At 39.4% G+C, this 27,721-nt stretch overlaps 1 protein-coding gene across 1 annotated transcript in view; it reads left to right on the forward strand.

Moving 5' to 3' along the window:
* EPHA6 (EPH receptor A6) overlaps positions 1–27,721 on the forward strand; it is a 709,227-nt gene that overhangs the window by 173,754 nt on the left and 507,752 nt on the right. The gene's annotated exons all lie outside the window — the stretch shown is intronic.

Raw genomic sequence — 27,721 nt, forward strand, 5'->3', positions numbered from 1 at the left:
TTTCGACAGTGGGAAACAAAGTGCACAAAGGATTGGCAGGCCTAGTTACCAATGTATTCTCAACCAGCTTCTTCTAAAGTAGTAAAAAGAGAGCTTCAGCTACATTTTGTTATAGTTAGCAATCCTCTAATAACAAAAAGTATAATCCCAAAAACATAGTAAGCCAATGAGTACATTTTAATTTGTCTGAAAATGACTACTCAATAGGATGAGCTTCCATGCCTCCTCTCTGTTGTCTTTTACTATTTCATCTTGCTATTTTACTGTTGTGTTACTATTTTATTCCTGAGTTTACACTTACCACAATAACGTGTAACGTAAGTCCCTTAGCATTATAGTTTATTTTTCCTTCTCATTTGTAGGTATTTGTTTTGTCTGTAAATTTAAAAAATGATCCATCCGTCCCTTTTCCCCAAAAGTATCCAGTCTATCCTCTTTTTCCAAAGTGACTTTCATAGGATACAGCAATAAATTATTTCACAGATGGGCTATTCTTGTTCTTCCAGTACCTGAGAATAATTATCATAGTAATCAGACTAAAAGATCAAGTTCCATTTCTCATGAGATTCCATGTATTTTACACAGATCTAGTCAGACTCTCCATGCTGTAAGTATAGTTTATTTTTGTGTAATTATATTTTCATGCATTGGTGAAACTTTTGACCAAATGTTTTTATTGTTTAGCACTCTCAGAACATATGCCTGTAATCCCTGATGTCTTCCAAATACCTCCAACATTTGTTGTCTTTTAAGTCGTCTGTTTGTTTTGTCAGGTGTCCAACAAAGTTTATGGAATATTTTAAACTCCATCAAACTTGTAACAGCATCTTTTATAACTCTTACTTCAGTTTAACTGGTCACTTTCTGTACATAAAAGTTCAATTCTTTCTGATATAGGTTTAAATAACAGAATCTCTTGTCATGTGGTCTAATAGAAATTGATGGTATTTCAGATGCCTGCTTTTGTGTAGTGGTATTTACTTGACTGTTGTGATTAAAATTTCACATATTTGCCTTGGAATATTCCTTTCCAAAGATCTCTTTTTAGGTAATTCCTTAGTGTTAAATATTGCAAGTGTCTGTTCTTGTGCAAATCAGATTTAGTTTGAAGTGTAATCCCATGAACATCTCCTTGTAATAAAGACTTAAGGGCTAAAAAATACTATTTTCTGTTGGACCAATCTCTTTTGGTGAAAGAGAGAAGCTTTCTTGCTTACACAGAACTCTTATTCAGGACCTGTTCACACCCGACATGAAGAAGAGCGCTTTGTAAGTTCAAAAGTTTGTCTCTTTCACCAACGTAAGTTGGTACAATAAAAGATATTACCTCATCCACTTTCTCTAATATCTGGGACCAACATTGCTACAACAACAATGCAACCTTTTCCCATCCAGTTCTTATAATATAACACTTAACCTTTTGTTCTGAATAATAAATTTCCCCGGATATAGGCTTCAGACTTTCTTAAATATGATTTTGATTTGTGATGTATTTGTAACCATATTTTCCAGGAATGTTGGCTTGTTTTTGTTTAAATCTTTGAGTGTTTTAAAGAGAATATCTCCTGGATTGCTAGCTCCTGTAATAAAATTTCCTTTCCTGACCTAAGGCATTCATTTTTCATCCTGCCTCTGTACTGCAGTGATCTGCACTGAAATGAAAGCCATTTGATATATTCTCAAACTGGGTAATTATAATATGCTATTTCCTAAAGGCCAACTTAATTCCTATTGAAGTCAAAGGGAATCCTTCTACTGATATCAGTGGCGGTTGGATTGACCTCCTAACATAGCATACAGTTGAGTTATTTATAACTGAGCATTTTTATAAGATCTCATTAGTTTTTCTTATGGCTTTCTCTAAGAATGGTATCCTTTTATGGACTGGTCACTTGGAAGAACATTGGCTGAGCTATGTAAGGAAGCAGGCATAGTTCCTGCTCACGTTGTGCCTATATAGAATGTACATTTTCATAAGTATGAACATTTGCCAAAAATTAAAAATATAAAAGGTGACAAAAACGTAAAAGAAAAATCCCATTTAGTTACAAAGACCATAAGTGTCCACATACTATGGTGACCAATGCTGTATATAACCACTACATTGCTAAATCAGAACTGTCTGTCTGTCTGACTGCCCTAGGTTTTAACACTACTGCCCACCAACATAGTATCTGAGCACCTTCCACTTAAAATCAGTAGCAACAGAGAAGCAACTAGTGACTTCATGGACAACTAAATAAGCCTGCTGAATCCATGCACAAACAGCACACCTTAAATAAAAGCTTCATGGCAGTTATTTAATTGTCTAAAAGCTGTGTGTCCAATTGGGCCCCACACAGGTGTTCAAGGGAGAAAAGAGCACTGCCTTTCCTTCCTAGCCTTGTGATAAAGCCAGACACAATTGCACTTTTTGTGCCCCCTTAGCATGTTGACTGTTCCAAGCTAGTGTGCTTAGTGGTACTACCAGGAAAGGAACATGGAAGGTGGAGAATAGGCAGGGGCCACGTTTCTCCTTTTGTGTACTGGCTATCAAAACTAAGCCAATATATGAAGCAGGAAGTGCATGTTACAGTCTCCCTAACGATGGCAGAGCTGCCACTCTACTTTGAATTTCTTTGGGAAACCCAGAAGAGCTCTGGCGGAGTCAGCCAAAATTTCTGCTGTGGCTTCCACAGCAGCACAGCTCCTCTCCACTTCCCCATCCTCACAAGGTGAGTCATGAGTTAAAGCCACAATCTAGCTCAAAATATACCGTGACAGTATCTGGCAGTGTTTTATACCTTTTGTGGGAGTTCACTTTTGCTATATCTTATTCCTTTCCCTCTCTTTTCATCATTGAACTGTTTCCTTTCATTGGTCTCTAGGGTTCCCAATTTTGGATGGACGTATTCCTGGAAGTTTCACGACAATACATAATCTTTAATTAAAGATTAATCTTTAATTCCTGGAGACTCCAGGACAATCCTGGAGGGTCAACAACCCATATGGCCTCTTTCATTTCACGACCAAGGCTGCAAGGTCAATCAGGCACCAAATTCAGTGGATTCAATTTAAAAAAGGTCAATCAGGCACCAAGTTCAGTGGATTCAATTTAAAAAAGAATTTAAAAAATTATGGGGCTGGGGGAGGGGAGAAAATGCAAGCTCAAGCTGTCAGGTGACCATTTCAAGTCTTTGGTTAAGTAAAGCAAATATTATTTCTGTTAAAGGACTTGATACCTTAAAATCTTTTCCTCTTACAAATGTACAAGCTCCCAGTTGTGGAAGGAATTTTGAGAAGAGAATTTGGAAAACCTCAGCTCTCCTATTCCCAACAGCCTTAAAAGAGGCAAGGAATATATGAAATTTAACTTATCTTTTTAGATTTTCCCAGTTTTATAAATTGTCAGATGAGACTTTTATTTCGGTACTGTTCACACAGGGCCAAAACCAGGAGGCAGCATCTAACCTGTGTATGTTTACAGGGTAGGGTAAGGAACCAGTGGGTCTGAGCAGCAGCAGATGCTCTAGTTCTGCTATCCAGGGGAAACCCTCTGGAGCTAAATGCTGCACTGGTGGTATGTACCTGCAGTGTGCCCCTGACCCTAAAATCCAAGCTTTTTATACAGACAGGAGGATACCTGGCTCATAACTGCACTCAATGGGTACCTCACAAAAGTGAGAATTGGATTTACCCTCAATTTTTATACATACCCATAATGTTCATGGACCAAATTTTACCTTAGAGCTGTTGGACACACTCAATTTATTTTTATACTAACTGAATAGCTGTTAATATTATTTAATCTGCAGGAGACACATTCTTAAGTAACTTTACTGTGCTAAACTTCAACTAAGACTACAGAATATTTATTGTAATTATGAGGTTTTCTCACCAATTAGGATATGTTACTTCTATAGCAGGAACTATAAAATAAACTTTTTTTAATGCAAATACAAAACTAAATCATAGACCAATTATTGGTTTCTTTCCCCTCTTCTAGCTTTGTCACTTCATAATCAGAGTTTAGGTTAGTTCTTCTGTGCCATTCTGGAATATCTATCTGATAAGATTCCAGGATTGTCACTTATCTGTGTGTTACTCTGAAGCCAAGGATGTCTGTTGAGTCAGTGTAAAGCAATGGAAAGAGTTGCTAGAAGCTTGGTCTTTTTGTTTAGAATATCACTGAGTTCAGTCATTACTGGGATTCACAGTCTGTTACCATCCAGTTTTTAATTTCTCAGACATTTTTGGCTTTGTCACACTTTAAAAATTACGATTGTATGACAGCATGACCTTTCACCTAGTTTTGTTTTAACCAGGCAAAGTCTAGCTTCACCAGTGGGTGAGTTAATTTACACTGCAGTCTTCACACACTGCTATGTATGCCACCAACTTTTCAGTCATCTGGTTTAACATAGAAAGGTGTACCAAAGAACTTGTAAATCTGAGACAGCCTTCAGAGAGTAATGAGTTGATTTATTATAAATAATAAGTGAATAAAAGGTGTATATTTTTAAATAATAGAGCTTTTTAATTAAAGTCATGACCATATATAAACTAGACTAATAATTTTTCCAACATGTGCATGCTCTTATATATGTACCCAGCCAGCACACAGACAATGCCCAATGTGTGCATACAATTTCAGTTGTGTGCCCATACAAATGTTGGATTTATAGTTGTACAAATTCAAACACTTTGACCATTGTCTGCCTACTTACAGTCCTACATAATATCGAAAAGTGTTTTTCTAGTGATGGACCTGCTTACATTTAATGACTCTACTGCATTTTACAATGCAGTTAGAATCTGATCATTTTAAAATATGTATCACTGACTGTGATAAAAGAATTGAATTGTCTTCCCTTAATTTTGCACACTTAAACATTTTCATACTACATGTGTTGAAGAATTTTTTACCTTCAGTTTCATTTCCTTTGTTTTATTTCAATATAATAATGCATTTATCTTGCCTTATTTTAGTTATTTTGCATATAGTCCTGTTGTAAACAAGCTCCTGAGAATTTAGTCAAGCCAAGAAAAATGGAACCAGTAAAATCATCAAGGTAACACTGTGAAATGAAATATTCAAAGGCCCAAGAAGAATAGGAGCACTATGGAAACTGCACACTCAATCCTTGAAAGGAGGAAGCTCTCAAGTTGCTATCTTTTATTCATTCTCTCCTTTTGGCCATTTTGGGAGGATTAGTTGATGGATTTTGTAGGAAGCTCAGTCCAGCCCTTCTTGCATTTAAAATATTCATAGATACGGGGATTTTGAGGTTAGGTAAATCAAAGCTAACAGGGCAGTTCATATTTAACCCTTGCACTGGCACATAAGCAGGGAGGCAAGAAGTCACATCCCAGACACAATAGTAATCCTTGTACTTGGAAGTGCACAGGAGTTGCTCATTTCTAGTGTTCCCAGGGACACAACTCACACCAAAGAGGATGGAACATGACTAGGCATGTTAGGGAGATAAGGGATGATAGGCTTCATCATCTCAAGAGATAGAGTAGCATATGTATTGTCATGCTGTTTGGATAAGGGGGGCCCCTGAGGTGTATTCAGGAGCTCTGATTGCTCCTTTCTACACCAGTCTCGCGTTGGGGGTGTCATGCAGGCTGGCTTGAGTGGGGGGGCATTTAGTAATTGTGTGACATCAGTATGGCAGAATCGTGATAATGCGTGTAAGATATATCATGTCTGGTACTGTTAGAAGGGATATATCATGCTGAGTAAGATAATAATACTTATGTTCATGTATTATATGTAAAATGGAAGTTATGGATGTATTTGATATTTCTGTATGTCAATTTGGGCTGGCTGGGACATGCCCCAGACAGAGAGGCGGCAAGACAATAGCCTGCTTAATGGCCCATTAAGACACTCACAAAGGCAAGGGGCCCAGGAAGAAACCCCAGGCACACCTGAAGAGTTACCAGGATTGACTCATGTGACTCTGGACCCCAGGCATATCTGAAGAGTCACCACGATTGGCCCATGTGACTATGGACTCCATTTTAGTTCTTGTGACTTTCCCCAGGCTGCATGGCCCGGGACAGAGGGTATATAAAATCAAACCACAGAGTCCATTTTGTCTATGTTCCTGTCCAGCTACAGACACACACCTACCTCTGGATCTATTCATCTTGCAACTGAACCAAAGGACTTAGACCCATCCAGGTACTGGATGTGTACCAGAGGGAACTATACAAGCCTGCAACTCCACATTTCTTCCAGAAACCTGATGTATATGGACTCTTAATCATTTGTATGTATGTGATTTGCTTTAACCCTTTAACATCTTTCTCCTGGTTTATTTCTTTCTTTTTACAATAAACCTTTAGTTTTAGTGCTAAAGGATTGGCTGGCAGCGTGGTATTCTAGGTAAGATCCAAACTTATATTGAACTGGTACTGTGGCTGACTCCTTGGGGTCAGAGGGAACCTTTTTAGTAAAGAGCATAGAGTTTAAATAACTGATCTCTTTACTGGGCCTAGTGCTGATTTGGGAGCCAGGAACTGGAATGAAGTAAAGGGGGCTGTGGGCATTTGTGGACTGGCTTCTTGATAACCAGTGTAGGGAATCAGAAGCAGTTCATGGCTGGTTGGGAAGCCAGGCTTCAGTGTCACCCACCAGCGCTGGGAGAATCTGCTCTCCTTTTGCAGCCTGCCCTGATCTTGGCATTCTCAGGTGGCTACCTTGGGCACGGACGGGTCACATGTATTCTCTCGGAATATGGCTTTCCCATAGCCTCTTTGGCAGTGTGGCCCTGAACAGACTCTAACCCAGCCACAATGTGGCCCAAAATGGCAAGGTCTCCTTGCGGTCCCTCCTCCAAAACAAGCAGACTTTGATGGGTACAACCATGTGCAGAGCACCAGTGGAATGCAGGTTATATTTCAAACTGTGGATAAAAACCATTAAAAATTTAACCTTAATTTGAGCAATATTTTTAACAACATCCACCTAGTGAAGGTATTAAATGAGGCATGATATGTAGCATCTTGAGTACTACATGATTTGAAATATGTAAACTGATACATTGAAATGAAAGAGTGAACTAATACTTCAGAGCTTGTCACTAATTTTGCTTGTTCTTAAGGCCAGTGCAAAAGTACTAGAACTCTGTAAAGCTGCAGTTTTTCTTTTGGTAATTTTCAAAATAACCTGTCTCTGATCAATTCTAATTGATTTTAACCTGTCTGTGGGGATCCAAGTGGACAGTTTTCTCCCTTGAGCTGTCACCTGAATGCCAATAATTTAATTCCAATTGGGTATGTCAAATCCCACAGTGACAATATCATAGTTTGTTTTCACTTAATGCTAGAAGAGTGATGTAATAGTTTACCATGAAGAACAATAGAGTAATTGAATTAACTGCTGTTGAACATCTTGCAAATGTTTTTTCTTTCGCTAGTGTTACACTCTCAGGCATTGCTTTCTGCATTCCATTAGATTAAATGAGAGGTGATTAGGGTTAAAACAGTGAAAACAACAAATAAAACTCCTGCTAACCAGACAGATGCACTCAGATTTACAATTTTCAGGCTTTTACAATTCTGCTTGTTGGTTTGTTTTTACTTTATACAGAGCCGGAAAAAATTATATATATTCTTTTGCTAGGATGGCCTGATCCTCTCTCCTTAAACCCTCTCCTTCCCCCAAAAAAACCTTAAATTATACAATTTCATCTTACTGACAAATTTTTCATACAAGGAGTTGGTGCTGCCTGTTCCTTTCCCTAACTTATTGTTGCAGGTTTTGCTATTTACACAACAAATATAACATGAAGAAACGACAAGGGCACAATGGGGCCCAAAACCCATGTTTACTAACTGCACACAATATGCAAGGCCTAGTTACTTGTACACAAGTACCACGGGTTTCTAAACATAGAACCCAGAGAGCACCACTGGTGGCCCCACAAACTATTTAAAGGGAAACTCTTAAATTTCTATGGACACTACACCTATAGCGGTCCACTTTTGCAGCAGTGATGTCCTTTTCCCTGGGCTTTGATTCTTCCATTGTAAAATATCCTGGGATGGGAGAATAGGGCTCTTGGAGAACAGAATGCATAACCTTCTTCACAACAGTCATCATTATTTTTTAAAATTGCACAATGCTGACATAGCATTAACAGCCTTGGCCTTGCACTCTTTATCTTTCACATCTCACACTGAACCCTTGATTTTCAGTCTGGTTTCCAGACCAAAGTGGTTCAGAAACATATAAAATGAAACAATTAAATATCACATTAAGTGCAAAGCAGAATTCCACCTTCACTATAGAGTTGTTTTTTTTATAGAGTAAATAGCAAAATTTCTGGATGCTTACCCTAACCAAACACAGAACTTTTTTATGTTTACCCATTATTTATTTTTATGGTTTTTCAGTTATCTAAAAAGATGAATGTCATTTTTTTTTTAGTTGTTGGAAAAGCACCATATAAAATATTTGTTATGGAGGTGCTGGATACAACTCTATATTTAAGGTGGAGTTCTGCTTTGCACTTAATGTGATATTTAATTGTTTCCTTTTATATAAAAATACAGCATATTCCCCTGAAAACTGTAACATTTATTCTTTGAGTACTGTAAGAATTTTCTGAAAATTTCCAAGTGTGACACAGAGATCCCTTGGCAAAGGGTCCCCTGTAGTTTGCAAGCAATTCTCCCCTCAGGCCTGACAAACTCATCACATCAAATATGTGTCTTGCAGGATATCTACACAGAGCTTGTAACTTGTCAAGATTCATAATCATTGTGAGATGTATGAATTGTTAATATTTAAGAAATAATGTATTTCTATTGCATGTATGCTTTCGGGACTTGAAGTAAAAAATGAATAGTTGTCACTGGCATATCACCATAATGGCCCACTCAGGCAGTTGTCACCCCATCCTATCTGGCCAGTGACGCAATGCAAGATGCTATTGTTTAGCCTTGCCAATACTCAGACTTTGAATGGGAAATCATTAGAGACAAGGACACACAGTTGTAAAAGGTTTTTTTTTTTTTTTTTTAAAAAGGAAAGTTTACAAGACAGGTGTTCACCCTATCTATCTATGAATAGAAGCGAAAGACTGTTTTTAGTATAACAGAGTGTGGGGGGGGAGGGGGAGGACACTCTGTATTGTTTCACTGAGGAACCCCTTAAGGAGGGCATTCATGAACACTTGATTTGTGTGAAACCAGCCAACTCTGCAAAAGACTGAACTTTTCAAGGGAAATTTACTTTACTAGATAAGAAAGGTAACCACTGATAAGTGTAGACCCAGGTTTCCATTTCATGGTTTTGTTTTGTAAGCAATTGTTTCTATCTTTCTCCTGTTTCTAGTTAAATCTTTATTCTTCCTTAAATAAACCTACTTTTGTTTTTCTATAAGGACTCACAAGTGCTATGTGGGTCAGAGGAATTGTGATTTAAGGTAAAACTGGTAAATTGGGGTATACTGCATTGAGATGCACCTCTTGCTAACCTGCAAAATGAAGTTAGGGTTGCCATAGTCCAGAGGAGAGGGCTGTAAGGCTGGTGGGCCAGGGAGCTGACACCCTGCTACCACAGAAAGTCTCCCTCTCACTGGAGGCAGGGGTAACAAGATGACTCCCTGCCCTGGGTACCTGAGAACCATCACAACAAGTAAACCTTTTAAAGAGTTTGAGTTAAAATTAATTAAAAACTGAGTTACTTAAAAAATTTAGGGTCTGTGTCACTCTTTTTGTTCTGAATTATCTTTACAGTGGAATAATGCAGACACTTAAAATATTCTTTATAGTTAAAATTAACTGAAATCTTGTACGTAGGTGATATTTGAAAAAATTACATCCCGATGTGCAGAAAGAATAGCAAATATGGTAGGCATCCAGCTTGGCTTAACAAAGAAGTCTCTGGTGAACTTAAACACAAAAAAGAAGATTACAAGAAGTGGAAGCTTGGTTAGATGACTAGGGAGGATTATAAAAATACTGCTCGAACATGCAGGAATGAAATCAGGAAGGCCAAAGCACAATTAGAGTTGCAGCTAGCAAGGAAGGTGAAGGGGAACAAGAAGGGTTTCTACAGGTTTGTTGCCAACAAGAGGAAGATTAGGGAAAGTGTGGGCCCCTTACCGAATGGGGGAGGCAACCTAGTGACAGAGGATGTGGAGAAAGCTGAGGTACTCAATGCCTTTTTTGCCTCTGTCTTCACAGACAAGGTCAGCTCCCAGACTACTGCACTGGGCGGCACAGAATGGGAAGGAGGTGAACATCCCGCAGTGCTGAAGGAATGGGTCCAAGACTATTTAGAAAGATTGGACATACACAAATCCATGGGGATGGATGCAGTGCACTCAAGGGTGCTGAGGGAGTTGGCTGATGTGATTTCAGACCCATTGGCTATTATCTTTGAAAGCTTGTGGCAATTGGGGGAGGTCCCTGATGACTGGAAAAAAGCAAACAGAGTGCCCATCTTCAAGAAAGGGAGGAAAGAGGATTTAGGGAACTACAGACTGGTCAGCCTCACCTCAATCCCTGGAAAAATCATGGAGCAGGTCCTCAAGGAATCCATTTTAAGGCACTTGGAAAGAGGAAGGTAATCAGGAACAGTCAACATGGATTCACCAAGGGAAACTCATGCCTGACCAACCTGATTGCTTTCTATGAAGAGGTGACAGGCTCTGTGGATGTGGGGAAAGCGGTGGACGTGATATACCTTGACTTTAGCAAAGCTTTTGATACAGTCTCTCACAGTATTCTTATCAGTAAGTTAAGGAAGTATGGGTTGAATGAATGGACTATAAAATGGATAGAGAACTGGCTAGAGCATAGGGCTCAACGAGTAGTGATCAATGGCTCCATGTCTAGCTGGCAGCCGGTCACAAGCGGAGTGCCCCAGGGGTCGGTCCTGGGTCCGATTTTGTTCAACATCTTCATCAATGATCTGGAGGATGGCGTAGGTTGCACCTTCAGCAAGTTTACAGATGACACTAAGCTAGGGGGAGTGGTAGATACCCTGGAAGGTAGGAATAGGATACAGAAGGACCTAAACAAACCGGAGGATTGGGGCAAAAGAAATCTGATGAGGTTCAACAAGGTCAAGTGAAGAGTCCTGCACTTAGGACGGAAGAATCCCATGCACAGCTACAGACTGGGGACCGACGAGCTAGGCAGCAGTTCTGCAGAAAAGGACCTGGGGTTACAGTGGATAAGAAGCTGGATATGAGTCAGCAGTGTGCCCTGGTTGCCAAGAAGGCTAGTAGCATATTGGGCTGCATTAGTAAGAGCATTGCCAGCAGATCGTGGGAAGTGATCATTCCCCTTTATTCGGCATTGGTGAGGCCGCATTTGGAGTATTGTATCCAGTTTTGGGCCCCCCACTACAACAAGGAAGTGGAGAAGTTAGAGAGAGTCCAGCGGAGGGCAACAAAAATGATTACGGGGCTGGAGCACAAGACTTATGAGGAGAGACTGAAGGAACTAGGCTTGTTCAGTCTACAGAAGAGAAGAATGAGGGGGATTTGATAGCAGCCTTTAACTACCTGAAAGGGGGTTCCAGAGAGGATGGAGCTAGGCTGTTCTCAGTGGTGGCAGATGATAGAACAAGGAGCAATGGTCTCAAGTTGCAGTGGGGGGAGGTCTAGGTTGGACATTAGGAAAAAGTTTTTCACTAAGAGGGTGGTGAAGCACTGGAATGGGTTACCAAAATGTGGAACTACTTAACACTTCGTGGTGCTAGTGTTCTGAACACTAAAGATAACTGAAAGGAATGATCACTATACAAAGAAAAGATATGGAGGTAGCACTCAAGGTGAACTATGAAAACATGAAAATATATAAACTATTTAAGTAAATAACTGTAGAGAATGTAGTGATAATAATAAGAGGTTTAGCAATGTATTCATTTGGAGCAAATGAACACATGGTCAGCATTTGCCAATGGTTAATATATAGTTGTATTTGAAAGACATCCATCATACTCTCATTGTTTTTGCTGTATACAGACTAACACGGCTACCCCTCTGGAACCATCATACTTAAATTAGAAAAAGCTGATAACTGTTTAGAGGTTTTTAAGCTGTGGCTTGACAAAACCCTCGCTGGGATTATTTAGTTAAGGTTAGTCCTGCTCTGAGCACGGGGTTGGACTAGATGACCTTCTGAGGTCCCTTCCAACTCTATGATTCTTTGATTCTATTCTATGATTCTATGAGCAATCATGAGCTAATTCAGTTCAAACTAAATGGGAGGATAAACAAAAATAGATCTGTGACTAGGGTCTTTGACTTCAAAAGGGCTAACTTTAAAAAAATTAAGGGAATTAGCTGGGGAAGTGGACTGGACTGAAGAACTCATGGATGGAGGCTTGGAATTACTCGTCAAAGTTGCAGGAACTATCTGAAGCCTGCATCCCAAGGAAGTGGAAAAAATTCATAGGCAAGAGTTGTAAACCAAGCTGGATGAGTAAGCATCTCAGACAGGTGATTAAGAGAAAGCAGAAAACCTACAAGGAATGGAAGATGGGAGGGATCAGCAAGGAATGCTACCTTTTGGAGGTCAGAACATGTAGAGATAAAATGAGAAAGGCCAAAAGCCAAGTAGAGTTGGACCTTGCAAAGGGAATGAAAACTAATAGTGAAAGGTTCTATAACCATATAAACAGGACGAAAACCAAGCAAAAAGTGGGACCACTAAGCACTGAGGATGGGGTGGAGGTTAAAGATAATCTAGGCATGGCCAAATATCTAAACAAATGCTTTGCCTCCATTTTTTAAAGAGGCTAATGATGATAATGGGAATGAGGATATGGAGGTAGAAATTACCATATCCGAGGTAGAAGCCAAACTCAAACAGCTTAATGGGACCAAATCGGGAGGGCCAGATAATCTTCATCCAAGAATATTAAAGGAACTAGCACATGAAATTGCAAGCCCATTAGCAAGGATTTTTAATGAATCTGTAAACTCAGGGGCTGTACCATATGACTGGAGAATTGCTAACATAGTTCCTATTTTTAAGAAATGAAAAGAAAGTGATCCAGTTAACGACAGGCCTGTTAGCTTGCCCTCAGTAGTATGCGAGGTCTTGGAAAAATTGTCAAAAGAGAAAGTAGCTAAGTACTTGGAGGTTAATGGTAATTAGGATAAAATACAACATGACTTTACAAAAGGTAGATTATGCCAGACCAACCTGATCTCCTTTTTTGAGAAGATAACAGATTTTTTAGACAAAGGGAATGCAGTGGATCTAATTTACTTTGATTTCAGTAAAGCATTTGATACCGTTCCACATGGGGAATTATTAGTTACATTTGAAAAGATAGGAATTAATATGAAAATTGAAAGGTGGATAGGGAACTGGTTAAAGGGGAGACTACAACTGGTCATACTGAAAGGTGAACTGTCAGGCTGGAGGGAGGTTACTAGTGGAGTTCCTCAGGATCGGTCTTGGGACCAATCTTATTTATCCTTTTTACTACTGACCTTGGCACAAAAAGTGGGAATGTGCTAATAAAGTTTGCGGATGACACAAAGTTGGGAGGTATTGCCAATACAGAGAAGGATTGGAATATCATACAGGAAGATCTGGATGACCTTGTAAACTGGAGTAATAGAAATAGGATGAAATTTAATAGTAGAAAGTGCAAGTTCATGCATTTAGGGACTAATAACAAGAATTTCTGGTATAAGCTAGGGACGCATCAATTGGAATTGACAGAGGAGGAGAAGGACCTGGGTGTATTGGTTGATCACAGGTTGACTATAAGCCGCCAATGTGATATGGCCATGAAAAAAGCTAATGCAGTCCTTGGATGCCTCAGATGAGGTATTTCCAGTAGAGATAGGGATGTGTTAGTACTGTTATACAAGGCACTGGTGAGACCTTATCTGGAATACTGTGTGCAGTTTTCTGGTCCCCCATATTTAAGAAAGATGAATTCAAACTGGAACAGCTGTGGAGAAGGGCTACTAAGATGATCTGCGGAACAGAAAACCTGCCTTATGAGAGGAGACTCAAAGAGCTTGGCTTGTTTAACCTAACCAAAAGAAGGTTGAGGGGAGATATGATTGCTTTCTATAAATACATCAGAAAGATAAATACCAGCGAGGGAGAAAATTATTTAAGTTAAGTGCCAATGTGGACACAAGAACTAATGGATATAAACTGGCCATCAGGAAGTTTAGACTTGAAATTAGATGTAGGTTTCTAACCATCAGAGGAGTGCAGTTCTGGAATAGTCTTCCAAGGGGAGCAGTAGGGGCAAAAAACCTAACTGGCTTCAAAACTGAGCTTGATAAATTTATGGAAGGGATGGTATGATGGGACAGCCTAGTTTGACAATTGACTGATCTTTGGCTACTGGTGGTAGATATGCCATTGGCCTGTGAAGAGATGTTAGATAGGGTGGGTTCTGAGTTATTATAGAGAATTCTTCTTGAGTGGCTGGCTGGTGAGTCTTTCCCACATGCTCAGGGTTTAACTGATCGCCATATTTGGGGTTGGGAAGGAATTTTCCCCCAGGGCAGATTAGTAAAGGCTCTGGGGGTTTTTCACCTTCCTCTGTAGCATGGGACACGGGTCACTTGCTGGTAGATTCTCTGTACCTTAAAGTATTTAAACCATGATTTGAGAAGTTTAATAACTCAGACATAGGTCAGGGGTCTATTACAGGAATGGATGGGTGAGGTTCTGTGGCCTGCATTGTGCAGAAGGTCAGACTAGATGATCATATCGGTCTCTTCTGACCTTAGAGTCTACGAGTCTATGAAACGCTACAACAACACAGCTGTAGTACTTCAGTGTAGCCATATCTATCCCAAAGGTGCAGGTAATCCACCTCTCCAAGAGGTGGCAGCAAATTCAATAGAAGAATTCTTCTGTTGGCCTAGCACTGTCTACACATAGCTTAGCTATGTAGATTTTTCACACTCTTGAGTAACGTAGCTGGGTTGATCTAATTTTCTAGTGTAGACCAGCCTTTGGATAGAGATCAAAATATTTATAAATGAAATAATGACTCGCTTTGTTATGAGGTCTGAGATATCTTTGTTGTACTGTAAGCAATAATATTGCATTGGCAGGGGGATAGATTGTATATCCTGAAAGTCTTTTGCATCTTTAATTTCTATGAAGTTCACATTAAATACTTGTCATTGATGTATTGGTAAATATATACAGTATAAAGCCTCTTGATTTAATTCTGAATTCCTGGATTCCTTTGGACTGTAACACTGAGGTTTTTAAGATAACTGAAACTACTAAAGGGCTTTTTAAATTACATGACCCCTTCTTTCAATAATGCTAGTCTTCGTCTTATTTAGTTGCTGTGTGATTTGCCTGTTGATAAGTTTTACATTTATTATAAAACAAATACATCACAATATGAGTTTTTGCCAGCTGTTTTTGTACAATTTGCAGAAAAAGTCTTGTCCCACAGGGCTTAAATTGGCACTGATCCACCACAGTTAGGATAAAATGCCTGTAATATAAAGACATAAACTCCAGTTGTATCCCATTTTCCTACACTTCTAAAATCCATATTTCAAATCCATTTCTAGTGTGCTGGCTGAAATATAAATATTACACAACTGAACAAAATGCAGCTGCTGTTTGCTAAGCAGTCAAGAAAGCTTTAAAAAAAAAAGAAAGAAAGAAACAAAAAAAAAAGAAAAGAAAACAACTTGTTTTCACATCTGTTTTCTGCTATGTTCTTATTAAGCTATGCTGATTTTATTTGGCTATCCAGGTCTTTGTATTGCTTGAACTTTGATATTGAGCATTGCACCCCAGAGAAGTGTCAGGGCTAAAGCTTAGTTTGAGAGAATGGTCCAGACAAATTTTTTTTTTTGGTTTTGTTTTTTATAGTACAGGACCACAGGGCCCACACAAAGAACAGATGCTATTCTTTGGGCAGACTAGGGCTTAACTCCAAACAGACTCACTGCTCCCTGTCTTTGAGCAGAATAAGAAAGGGTCTTTTTTTCTGAGCATGTTTGTGTGTGGAGAGGGTCCCTCTTGCCAACCCAGCAGGAAATCTATGTACGTGTGGTCTTTCTTCCATCTCTCTACCATCCCAGCAGAAGGCTCTCTATGGGGAATGGCTAACTGCTGCCACCCCAGCAAAACCCACTCCTGGAATAATAGGGATCCAATACACAAAGCTCTGTTGCTAGGAGGAGCAGACAGTGCAAGAACAGGGCCCAGTTCTCCAGGAGAGGGGTTGGAAGACCCTCCATAGGACTTTTTTTTGCCCCTTGGGTTGGGTATGGCGTGAAGCATTAGTGGCCAGAGAGGACAAATCCTTAGTCACCCAATGATGAGCAGCAACAGTCTATTCTTCTGCCCTGTAGTGACACCCATAACCACATAATTGTGATTCACACAGTTTAGTGTTTGTGGGCCAAGATTAAATTAAACTGATTTTTAAAGATACCTTAGTTTTCCTTCTCCCCATCTTCCCCCAACTCCCCCATACACACACACTGTATGGCTTCATTATAGAGCAGACTTAATTTGGATGCTTTAACTGTATATTTCCATATTTTAACATATTTGGATTTATTTTAAGTTTAATCTTAGCCCTGAATTTCCTGAATTTATAACACTTGGTTTTAGAATAATTACATCCTTGTAATATATTTTACCCTACTTACTGATATGTTCTCTTAACATTGACTTAATATTAATGTATTTTGTCTGAGAATTTCCTGCTGTTTTTTTAAACTAAAAATGTAATGTGCAAACTCTAAAGGAGAAGCTCAAAGATATTACCATATTTCTAATTATTTGATGACATGAAGTATAACCTTCAATTGTTTTAATTTTAATTTTTATGGACAGACTCACCAGTGCACCTTGGTTGCGTTATACCACTCTGGAGAATCACAAAGCACACACTACTCTACATTCCTCTGCAATTCTTCCCCTCAACCCTTCCTCACTGGTGTCCTTCACATTCTTCTACATACAAAGACACAGTTTTCTCCTCCTTCCTGTCATCTCTGAGCAGATGCAATAGATTTTGTAGCTTTTGAAAAGTAATACTTAGGATTAACAGTAATGTTTTGCCGTTATTTTTCATAGCTAGGGCCCTACCAAATTCATGTTCCATTCTAGTTAAATTTACAGCCATAGGATTTGAAAATTGATTAATTTCACAATTTCAGATGTTTTCATCTGAAATTTCATGGTGTTGTAACTGTGGGGGTCTCGCCCAACACTGAATTGAAAGGGTTGGTGGGAGCAAACCTGTTGTAGGAGTGTGGCAGGATTGCCACCCTCACTTCTGTGCTGCCTTCAGAGCTGGGCTTTGAAGGCAGCAGGGAAGTAAATCTGAGCTCCTCTGTGCTGCTAGGAGTGCCTCAACCTGGCTTGGACAAGCAGCTAGGGGTCCCCGACTGGGGTGTTTCCAGCAGCCCAGGGAGATCAGATTACATGGGGAAGGGCCAATTTCACGGTCCGTGACAAGTTTTTCACAACTGTAAAATTGGTAGAGCCCTATTTATAACTGAAATGTATCTGTTAGCAGAGGCTATTGCATAAAACCTCATCTTTCAGAGAAACTCATAAAGTATTGCCCTTTTCTGAATGGCCATCATTTTCATTGTTCTCAATGGGACTGAAGCCATAGGCTGCCCTTAGTTTTGGTGTCATCTTTCAAAATGGCTACAACCTCCCTTTATTCCCAGTAGGAATGAAGCAAAGATGCTCTTGGGGCAAATGATGGGCCCATGTGCTGAGACAAGGCAGAAGGAAACACTGTTTAGTCCTTGCTAAAGACTGCCTTTAACTTCAGTCCCATTGACAACAATTTAAGAGAGAAGCCAGTCTCAAAATGGTCACTTAATTGCAGTAATTGTCCCATTGAGATGGTAGCCATTTTGAAACAAGGCACTTTTTCTAATTTTCTGTTGTAGAACATTTTTTCTTCAGTTTCTGAACTTTCAAGTTACGAAGAATAACTAATAACCATCAGTCCTGAAAACAAACAAACAAAAATCCCTCTTCAAATATAGTCTGAACACAAAATTTCAGCGAGGTTTAACTATAAGGGAAGTTTGAAGAGTGCATTATTCTATTATTAGGCTTGATGACAAAAAATGACACTTGGTGCTAAATATCTTTAAAGGCCCATTTTAAAATTAATTAAACTCCTAAATTAACTAGCAGATTTACTTGTAAATTCTCAGAAAATTCACTCCATATTCAGCGTGTTATGCAACTTCAGTAGGGGTCTACTAGTCACTAATAGCATTGAAAGTTATATATTTTAGAGATTATATAAATGGTTTATATATAATTATTTGGTCTAATTTTTAGGAATTCATTTCACTATCAAATATATAATCAATGGAAAAAAACAATGAAATGTAAATTAGATTGCCCAACATTTCCCCTTGTAGAGGCCCTGTTTCCAATTGCTTGTTACTTTACCAAACTTAACCATTCAGACTGAAATATTCCATCCCAGGTATCTGCCTCAGGCTGATTGTTTTGTTGTTGAAATTTTCAGCAAAACTGGCTCAGCCATTTCCAAGAACATTATTTTGTCCATGTTCACATCCATATTTATCTATCTCTTACAACTGTTTTGTTAAGAATCCCTGTTTTGGAGCAGTGACTTGAAATTTAGCAGGGGTGACCTTTGTGTCTAGGACATGCGTTTTCCTGTTCCTCTGATAAACTTCTCAAACTGGGTCAAGTTATAAGCCTTTACAAAAACTGTTAGCACATGCTAAGTAGGGACTTGTTATAGTTTGGCAATAAAATTCTCTGATGATTGCCTGTAGTGAGCAGACACCAGTTTGGGACTTCAGGGGTGAAATAGGATCTTCCCTGTAATTGCTGCTCCCAGTTTCTGTAGATTACTGTGGGGTCGGGCACAGGACTTGAGAGCAGGAAGAATCTCTCACATGATCTCCATAGTCCCCTTATTACTGAGGCAGTGAGGAGGAAGCAGCTTGACTTAAATTCAGAAGAGATAATAGATATACATGGAGGTGGGGCACAGCAGAGGGAGTAGATTGGGATGAAGAGCCTGTTGTGCAGCTTGGGAGCCATGTGGGAACTGGGAGCTGGTGGGGAGGCAGAAACTGGAGAGGGAGCAGATATTTGAAAATCATTGGGCAGATGAAGGGACTGGAACTGGAATGAAAAAGTAAGGAGTTAGGAGGTGGGAAGAGGGAAAGAGGACTGGAACAGGGGATGGGGCAGTCTAGAGCACATCCCTTTCAGAATCTGGAATGGAACTGATGAACTCTAAATATTCTTTTGCTGTCAGAAAATATTTGTGAAATGCTGGTAAAATGTCTCTCATTCCCCTCTAGTGGCTGGTCCATGTAAAGGATGGCAACCTATTACTACTATTAGTTACTCCATTACTTCAGGTGGTAGAGATCTATAGGTGAATCTGACTTTACTGATGACCCATGTGGCTGATGTCTGTATGATTCTGCATGATGAAATTTCTGATTTTTTGTTTTGTTTTTTTCTGTTACCTTTTTAAAAACCTAGGAAATTACATCCAAATAACCAGTTAAAAGTACGCTAAGGTTGCAAAATCGGCATTCAAAAATTAGGAAATGGCAGAATTAAGAATTGCCTGTGCAACCTTAATGTGGCCTCCTTGTCCAGATGCGCTAAATTACAGTCTTTAATTGCATGATTGAATACTATCTGTTCCATAAAACCTCTGCCCCATTCAGTGCAAAAGATGAACCAGGGTTGTGTACTGAAGTATGTTGTCTCCAGGACCCTGGACCTCTTTATTACAGAAGTTTGAAGATGTGTAGTGAAGGAGGCAGGGGACTGCGGGAAGAGACAGTCAGGTTTCATGGTTAACGCAATTGAATGCAACACTGGAAAATTTGTTTATATTCCTGCCTCTGCCAAAGAGTTCCTATGTGATATTAAGCAAGTCACTTAAATCAGACTTTTCACAGGTGGCCACTAATTGTGTTTTCCTCATTTTCTGTTTGCCGAACTTGAGACCCGGAAGCTGAGCAATCACATCTTCAGCTGAAGTCAGTGGGAGTTGTGCTTTAAACATGTAAAGTGCTGTACAATTAGTACTTGAAAAATCAGGCTCTTTGCTGCCTTAAATTGGGCACTCAAAATTTGGGTATATTTTTTACCTACATTTTGCTGTGTCTTAGTTCCTCATCTGTAAAATGAGAATAGTATCACCCCCTCACCTCACAGGGGTTGTAACAGGGTGGTCTGCCCCCTTAGGGACAGTAGGGGCTGGGGGACCAGCCAGCCCTGTTCCAAGGCAATGGACCTTACAGAGCAGGTATTTGGGACTGATAGTCTGAGGAGAGGATCACCAGGCCCAGGTGTGAATGGGAGCCTGGTGACTGAGTAAAGGGGACTGCCCTACTACAGAGTATAAAGGAGTGTTCCTAGCTCAGTCAGGAGGAAGCCTGAAAACAGGAGGGACCTATAGTGAGGCTGTCCTGTGCTAGTGCCCAAGTGATGGGGGACTGTGAGTTTCAGAGATCTGTGAAACCTTCAGCTCCTGCATGTGACCCAATGAAAAAGACCTGGTTTACCTGCTGGCTGTAAGTTAAACTATTTTAATTTGGAACAAAAAACCCACTCTGAAGAAAGGGGACTGAAATAATGCTAGTGGGGAGTGTTTTATGTCCATGCTGGCTGGTGAATGGGAACCACCAGCTTACAGGTGTGTTGTGAAAATAAATGTATTAGTGTTTGTCAGGCAATCGGATACTGTAGTGATAAGCACCATATAAAAGTTCCTAAAGAAATTAATAATTTGAGTGTTTGATCTTGCAACCTTAATAATGTTATTTTGTGGGATATAATATAGATTTTTATGTTATAGGTTTTACGGATTCAAACAAAAATGGAGTGGAGGAAAGGGAGTTCTCTCAAAAACAGCTGTTCTTTGTTACCTGCTTCTCTCTTCTCCTTTTTCTTTACTTAGCTATCTTAACCGTATTTCTCTCCTTCCACATTTTAAAGCACAATCCTAATGATGCCTTCCTTAAGTTCTTCTGTTTACCTGCCTTATCCAAGCCAGTTTAGTTGTCCCTAATGAGGTACCTGCTACCTGTCTGGCTTAAGTACAGCCCAGGATTCTTTGTATGGCTAAGGCAGATGGCTTGTTTGAAGTAGCTGCTCTATAGCTGTTATAGAGTTCTAAGCCAAAACAGCACTTGCAGCAATAGGTCATTATGGGAATACAAAACTTATTTTTAAAAAAGATCTAGTTCATCCATAGAAATGAGTTGTCAGTTTCCAACTGAGCTGTGCTAGCAGGAGTAGTCAGGGGTCAGAAGCACCCCAGGATAATAGTCATAGCTCTTAAATGACTCCAAAGATCCTGGACTCAGAAAATCATAGGGCATGGGTAAGCACTAAAGGCAGGTACTGGCTATGCAGCATCAGAAAACCTACTTCAAAACAGGAAGGCAATGAGCGGAGCAAGAAATGGAAATAAGCAAGTTTCTAAAATAAAAAACAAATTTCAGGTAAGCAGAAGAGGTAGCATGAAAGGGCTCAAGAAAGAGTCTGCAGCTGAGTGTGGAGAGAAAAGTTAGGTTTCAAAATAGTAAAACTGTAAAAGTTAATCCAACTATCTGAAAAGAATGTTGAGAACTATTTGAAAACTAGAGAGCCGTCATTTTGTGCCAATACCCAATCCGATTTGCTGATTTTTACCTGGTTTCTCAAAAATACAGGATTGAAATGTGGGTTTCTATGATAACTACTTTGAAGATAAATGTAAAGAATGTCACTTTGGTTGACGCACTGATGATGATTTATGTTCCTAATCACATGGTGATTTGAGGAAGGCCATTAATCCCTGGGTTTTATCAAGGGAAAGGAGTAAATAAAAAATAAACTTGGGAGGTAGAATTGACAGTGAAGATGGTGTTCTGTGGTTCAGGCTTGTGCAGTCTCTATTTCCTGCTCCCTCCTTGCTCTCTGATTCGCTTACCAAATGTACTTGCAGTCATTTGCAACCAGGTTTTCAGCATAAGTATGTGTACCGTTCCCTTTAAGGCTATACAGCACAGCCTACCCACCATCCACCTTAGGATGGGGACGCAAGTCAACTCGTCACCATTCAAAGAACCCAGGAATGAGAGTGAGCCTCAACAACCATTCCCAAAGATTTTTGGAAGAAGTAAAAGTGGGGTGAGGGGTTAAAGGACAATTTCCCAACACAAATCAGATGAAGGGGAGAGAGGGGAGGGTGACTTGCCCTATGAAAGTGTTTGAAGAAATTAGATGGATTTAATGGGAAATGTGAGTTTTATTTGGGTTCTCTTGGAGTTTGAGGATTCATATGAAGCTCCAAATAAACCACAAGGACAAAATCAAGTTTTCCATTTTATTTGGTGAAACTACAGGAAACAGCAGTGTTACCTGGCAGCTCTGTGTTCTTGGGGAACCAGGGCACAAAACCACGACTCTTTCTTGGTCTCCTGAATATCCTCCCCTCCCCACAGCCTCTGCTTGAACCAGAAACCAAAAGCAATGAAAAGGCAGTGGAAGACACATCTAAAACCCTCCAAACAAGGATAACAATAGGATTAAGACATCTCCCCTAGCCTCATCTACATCAAAGATGTAAAAAGGAGGCATCTCAATTAACACATCAAATGGAGAACAGAAGCCTCATCTACATTGAAGATGGAACAAGAATTAGTATAGTGAATGGAGACCCAAGCTCCAAAGCAGGGACTGCACTGAACTCTGGGACTGGTAAAGCAGGGACTGCACTGAACCCTAGGATTGGCAAAGCAGGGATGCACTGCATGATGGGAGATCTCTGCACCTGATGTAAATGAACCCACACCTGCACACATCCAGCTCCGCAGTTATCAGACCATTCTAGTTAATGATATGCAAAACACTGAATCTGCCTGGTTGCATTGTGAGCTCCCTCAAGGAACACTGCCTATAGCCAGGAATTATTAGCTCCTATTGTCCAGAATAAAGAAAACCACTCTGGGATACTTCCTTGAGACATTGTTTACCCATAAACAAACCTGGTGGTCTACAAAAACCTCTACCCAAGTTCAAACCCCTGTTCTGATGCCTGGATCCAAATTCTGCATCAGTTCCACAGGAACTTCCCCTCTTCCTGACTGATCATGTAGGGGGCTCTGTCTATCTGAAGCACTCCAGACCCTAAGCTGAACAGCCTGTCTCCTGGGAACCGTTGAGCTGCACAGAGTGGTGAGACCCCCGCATCTTCCCCCAGCACTCTCTCTCTCTCTCTCTGCGTGTCTTTCACTTAGTCCAGGTATAACGTCCTACTTTTGTAATCAAACCTGGGCTAGCTTTCTCCAATACCCCAACTGTAATTGTGTAGTATAGTAAGCATTTGATTGTTTTTCTCTCCTTGTATGGTATTACTATTAGTATCATAAGTTTTATATACCTGGCAATAAACTAACTGTTATAATCAACCTGGTTGCCAGTCTCTCTCTCCAAACTTCATTTATTCCTTTGTGTTCTTGGCTTCCCTATCTTGCTCTGCAGCAACGCTTCTTTTACCTAAGCCAAAGATGCCTGGAGTGCCCAAAAATCCTATGGGGTTTGCTCATCAAGGGGGTTACTACTAGAATAATTGTAGAGTGATGGGGGAGGCAGCTGAGAAGTGCTGCTCTGCCTAGCCTACGGAGTCCAGGAGCATATAAGGTGGGCAGCTGAAAGGGCAGCCTGCTCAGAGAGGCGCTCTATTCTGGTGTGGTGTAAAGGGACATATAAGGGGTCAGCTGAGAGTGCTGATAGCCCAGTCCACTCAGACGCACTCGGTTAATCTGGAATGTGTGTGTGTTTCTGTGGGGGGTTTATTTGAATCTGGGGCTGGAGGAACCCAACCCTGAAAACGTTAGGTCCTGTGGGATAGCTCCTTTGGGAAGGGACTTGTAGCCATATGAACACACAAGTAACACAAGCAGTACATTAATAGAATCACATACACCCCTTCCAGGAAGATAGCCCTAATAAATGAGCATACCACAAAGTGACGGGCTAGTCTGGTAACACCAGGTTCATTACAATTCCATATATACATATCTGAGAACTAGGGTTTATACCTGGTGTGTGGGCACAAATATGGTCTTTCACTGTAGAATAATTTCCACTGAGGCTTTGGAATAAAACAAGCAAATCCAAACTCACTGCCTACGGGATGAGTGAAACTTTTAGGCTCCAGGTCTGTATAATGTCACACACACCATTATGAGGTCACGCAAGTAATTTAGAGCTAGCGGAGACAAGGGGCTTTATTCATCTCTGACCCTGGGGTAAACTAGTATATCTCTACGGATTTCAGTAGAGTTATTTCTGATTTATACCAATGCTAGTGAAAGGAGAATTAGGCCCACATTTTTTAAATTTGAGCCCAGGCAACATTTTTATTTTTATTTTATTATTTATTATTTTATTAGGTTTTCAAATAAGGAAAACATAGGCTTTTTTCTATTTTTTACAAACTCTAGATTGCTGTGAAATGCTTTTCCATTCCTTTTTGCTAGAAGCACACAGTTAGTATGATTTTATGCTACAGCTGATGAGACAAACCTTTATAGTCATATTGGCAAATATTACTTCTGCTCTTAGAAGGACAGATAATGCACTTAGAAAAAACTCTTGGGACTACTGTGAATCTTTTTATATCAACTAATAAATCTGGGAAATCTTAACTTGACAGTCTACACTAATTAAAATTCACAAGCTGAAGTGTCTTGTTTATAGAAAACCCTTTGTCTGGGTCATTAGCTTTTTGAAAGGTTTGTAATCTTCTAGGAATTTGATTCCACTCGTAAACCACGGGGGGATGGGGGGGGCTGCTCACTGACACTTAAATGAACAGTGGAATGCTTAAGCATGGAATGACGAAGTAAAAATAAGAGGATGCAGTTGTTGGTTAAAGTGCCATGTTAATGAAGGAATTTGTCCTTGAGGCTTCTACAATACACAGCTGAAATGTTGCATTAAGAAAATGACTGCTCCAAACTGTGATAAGAACTTGCATAAAAAAATCACAGTCCTGATTCTGATCTGTCACAAATTTGCACTTAGGCAGTCCTACTGACTTCAGTGGGAATCACTCCTGGTTTACACTGATGAGCTGAGACAAGAACCCCCCAAAGTTTTGACATAAAATTAACTGTTGAAATAGTTGAACTCTTTGGAGATATATACAAAGTAATTCTTTGTTAATTCTCTCTTTTGCTTCACTAAACCATACATTTGATGATGTAACTCTCACAAGAGGTTTCAACTCCAGCCTTTATAGCTAAGATACAACAGCCACATGCTATAGTGAAATATTATCTGAGTAAAACTTCATTATTTTTTTAAATATTCAAAATTAGAAATATGAACAAATTTTAGTGCCCTATAAGATATTACAGGCACTTTTATAAAGAGTAAATTGAAACAAAAATAAATAAAACTAGCTGGCACTTGTCAAATGAACAAAGTACGTGTTGTGATATGGTGTATTTACTTTTTATCATGTTTCCTCACTTTCTTTTTACTGCAAAGCTTTCAATAATCCATAAATCTCAAAGTCATCATCATGAAATAGTAAAGTTCTGCTGTAAATACATCTTCTCCCAATAATTAATTTAATTGGCAAATAAAAATGTAATGAAAAGGAAAGGAAAATAATTAATAGAAAAGACAGTGAGGGGTCAAAATAAGCAAAGAAGGGACGAAAAAGGGAAGCAAGGGAAAAGTTCAGAGTAAGGGCAATATGAACTAAGGCAGGCATAAAAGTCAGTGCCCAATCAGATTGTATTTTTGGCTCTGAGGAATAAAAAGTTATTCATCTCAGAGCTTTTGGAAGATGTAAGGAAGAGGGTAAGACTGAGTGGGAAATGGCCAGATAGACTGGTGGGGAAGCACCTTTATCCTCTGCAAGTTATTTTAGCTGTGTTGTATAAGACAGGACATAGACTATGATTACTGAGCTCTCCTTTTTGTGATTGAGGGCTTCAAAGGGAATTTGTGTTTTAGATTGTATTTTTGGTCTTGACAATTCAACTTTTTAGGTAACTATAAAAAAATTGTGAAACAGATGATAATATCATTCAAATTACATTAACTAAACCTAAAACAATTTCCTTTGCTTTCTGTTCTTTGAAGAATTAAACAATAATATGAGTCTAATGTGATAAGTTTTTCTCATTAAAGTAGTTTAAACATAAAATATTACTTCTATTTAAATTGCTGTAATTTGGATTCTAGATATGCCTTTTAAAAATAATCCTCTAGTTTGCCAATACAATTTTTAATCGCTATTCTTTTTAATATAAAGGCCAATATTTGGCATTCTGCAAGAATGGAATCAGACGGGGAACACTTATTTACCAAGCAGCCCTGTCACTAAGGCCCCAAGCACTCTGAGGTGATTTGGACCTAAACTCCCTGGATTTTGACACATCCTGGTAGAATTCTGCTACAGATTCAGATGAATTAGGCTGTAAGTTTTTACTGACTTAAATATGAAAATGAATAATAAAATCAGTTCAATGGCCCCTATGCTATTTATTTTGATATTAAAATCAGTTTCTCTGTAGTGTTTTCAGACCTTCAATTTTCAGTATGCCACAGATTTTTGTATTGACAATGCCCAACTGCATCATAACCATGTTGGAGGAAACTGGAGGGAATGGGGAGCTTTTATAGGCAGATCCTTTGGAAGTCCGGCTTCCATTAGGAGAAGTTTCCCTGTGTTGAGGGAAAGTGCTAGTCCTATTTCCATGAACATAGGAAATCCTCACCCACTCCAGCCTGAGGTCCCATTAGCTCTAACTATAAAAGACCAGCTGTAGTATGTGTGCTGGTCCTTATCCTGGGAGGTGAAAGAAGGGCAGTGGCTCTTTCCTAGGATTGGTTAACAAAATGTAGTTTCCATCAAATTTTTCCGTGGAAAAAATGCCCATTTTGAGGGGGAATTGATTTCCTAAAGGAAAATTTTAAATAAAAAAATTCATTTTGAATTGATGTTTCCGCTTAAAATGTCATCTTAAATCAAAATGGCAAGTTGAAATGAAATGTTTGGAAATTTGGAAACAAAATGAAATGTTTAATTTCAACTTGATATATTGAAACAAAATAGTTTGTTTTAACTGTCTAAATGGTTTGTTTTGACCAAAAATGTTGAAAAGTTTTGTTTCCAAATCAAATTTTTCAGAATATTTTTGTTTGCAAAAAAAGTCAGTATTTTGAATTTGACCACTTCAGGGATTAAAACAAATGTGGAAATATCAGAAATTTCCATTAGATATAAATTCTGTTTTCTGACTAGCTATACTTTCCTCATAGATCCCAGTGTGTGATAGGGAGTTGGAAGGCAGTAGGCTCCAGAATATTGTAGAAAGAGGTATGGACCTGCTGTCTTCTTACATTCTCCCTTGAAAATGATTCGATGGAAAGGGTGATAAAGGCCAGACCTCCTCTACAAGAGGGTTTCCAAAGGTATTTTGGAGGGTGAGTAGGTGAAGTGAACTTGGGGCTGATATACCAGAAAGCTGGGAATAGGAAGGAGAAAAGGAAGTAGGGTAAATGGGTGGGACGTAACCATTCACAAATACTTGAAGGCTGTAAACCATTAGAACAGAGAGAAACTCTTTATTGGATGGAAGGTGCAAGTAAGAGTTGTTGATTCTGGTCACTTTGTGATCAGTGGGGATATCAGTGAAACATGATATGCCCAATTTGCAGATCAATAAGGTTTAATGTGCAAGGTTTTCTATAA

This window comes from Emydura macquarii, unplaced genomic scaffold (assembly GCF_026122565.2).
Source record: "Emydura macquarii macquarii isolate MOO-44397 ecotype Brisbane River unplaced genomic scaffold, CSIRO-AGI_Emac_v2 contig_1119, whole genome shotgun sequence".
Taxonomy (NCBI): domain Eukaryota; kingdom Metazoa; phylum Chordata; order Testudines; family Chelidae; genus Emydura; species Emydura macquarii.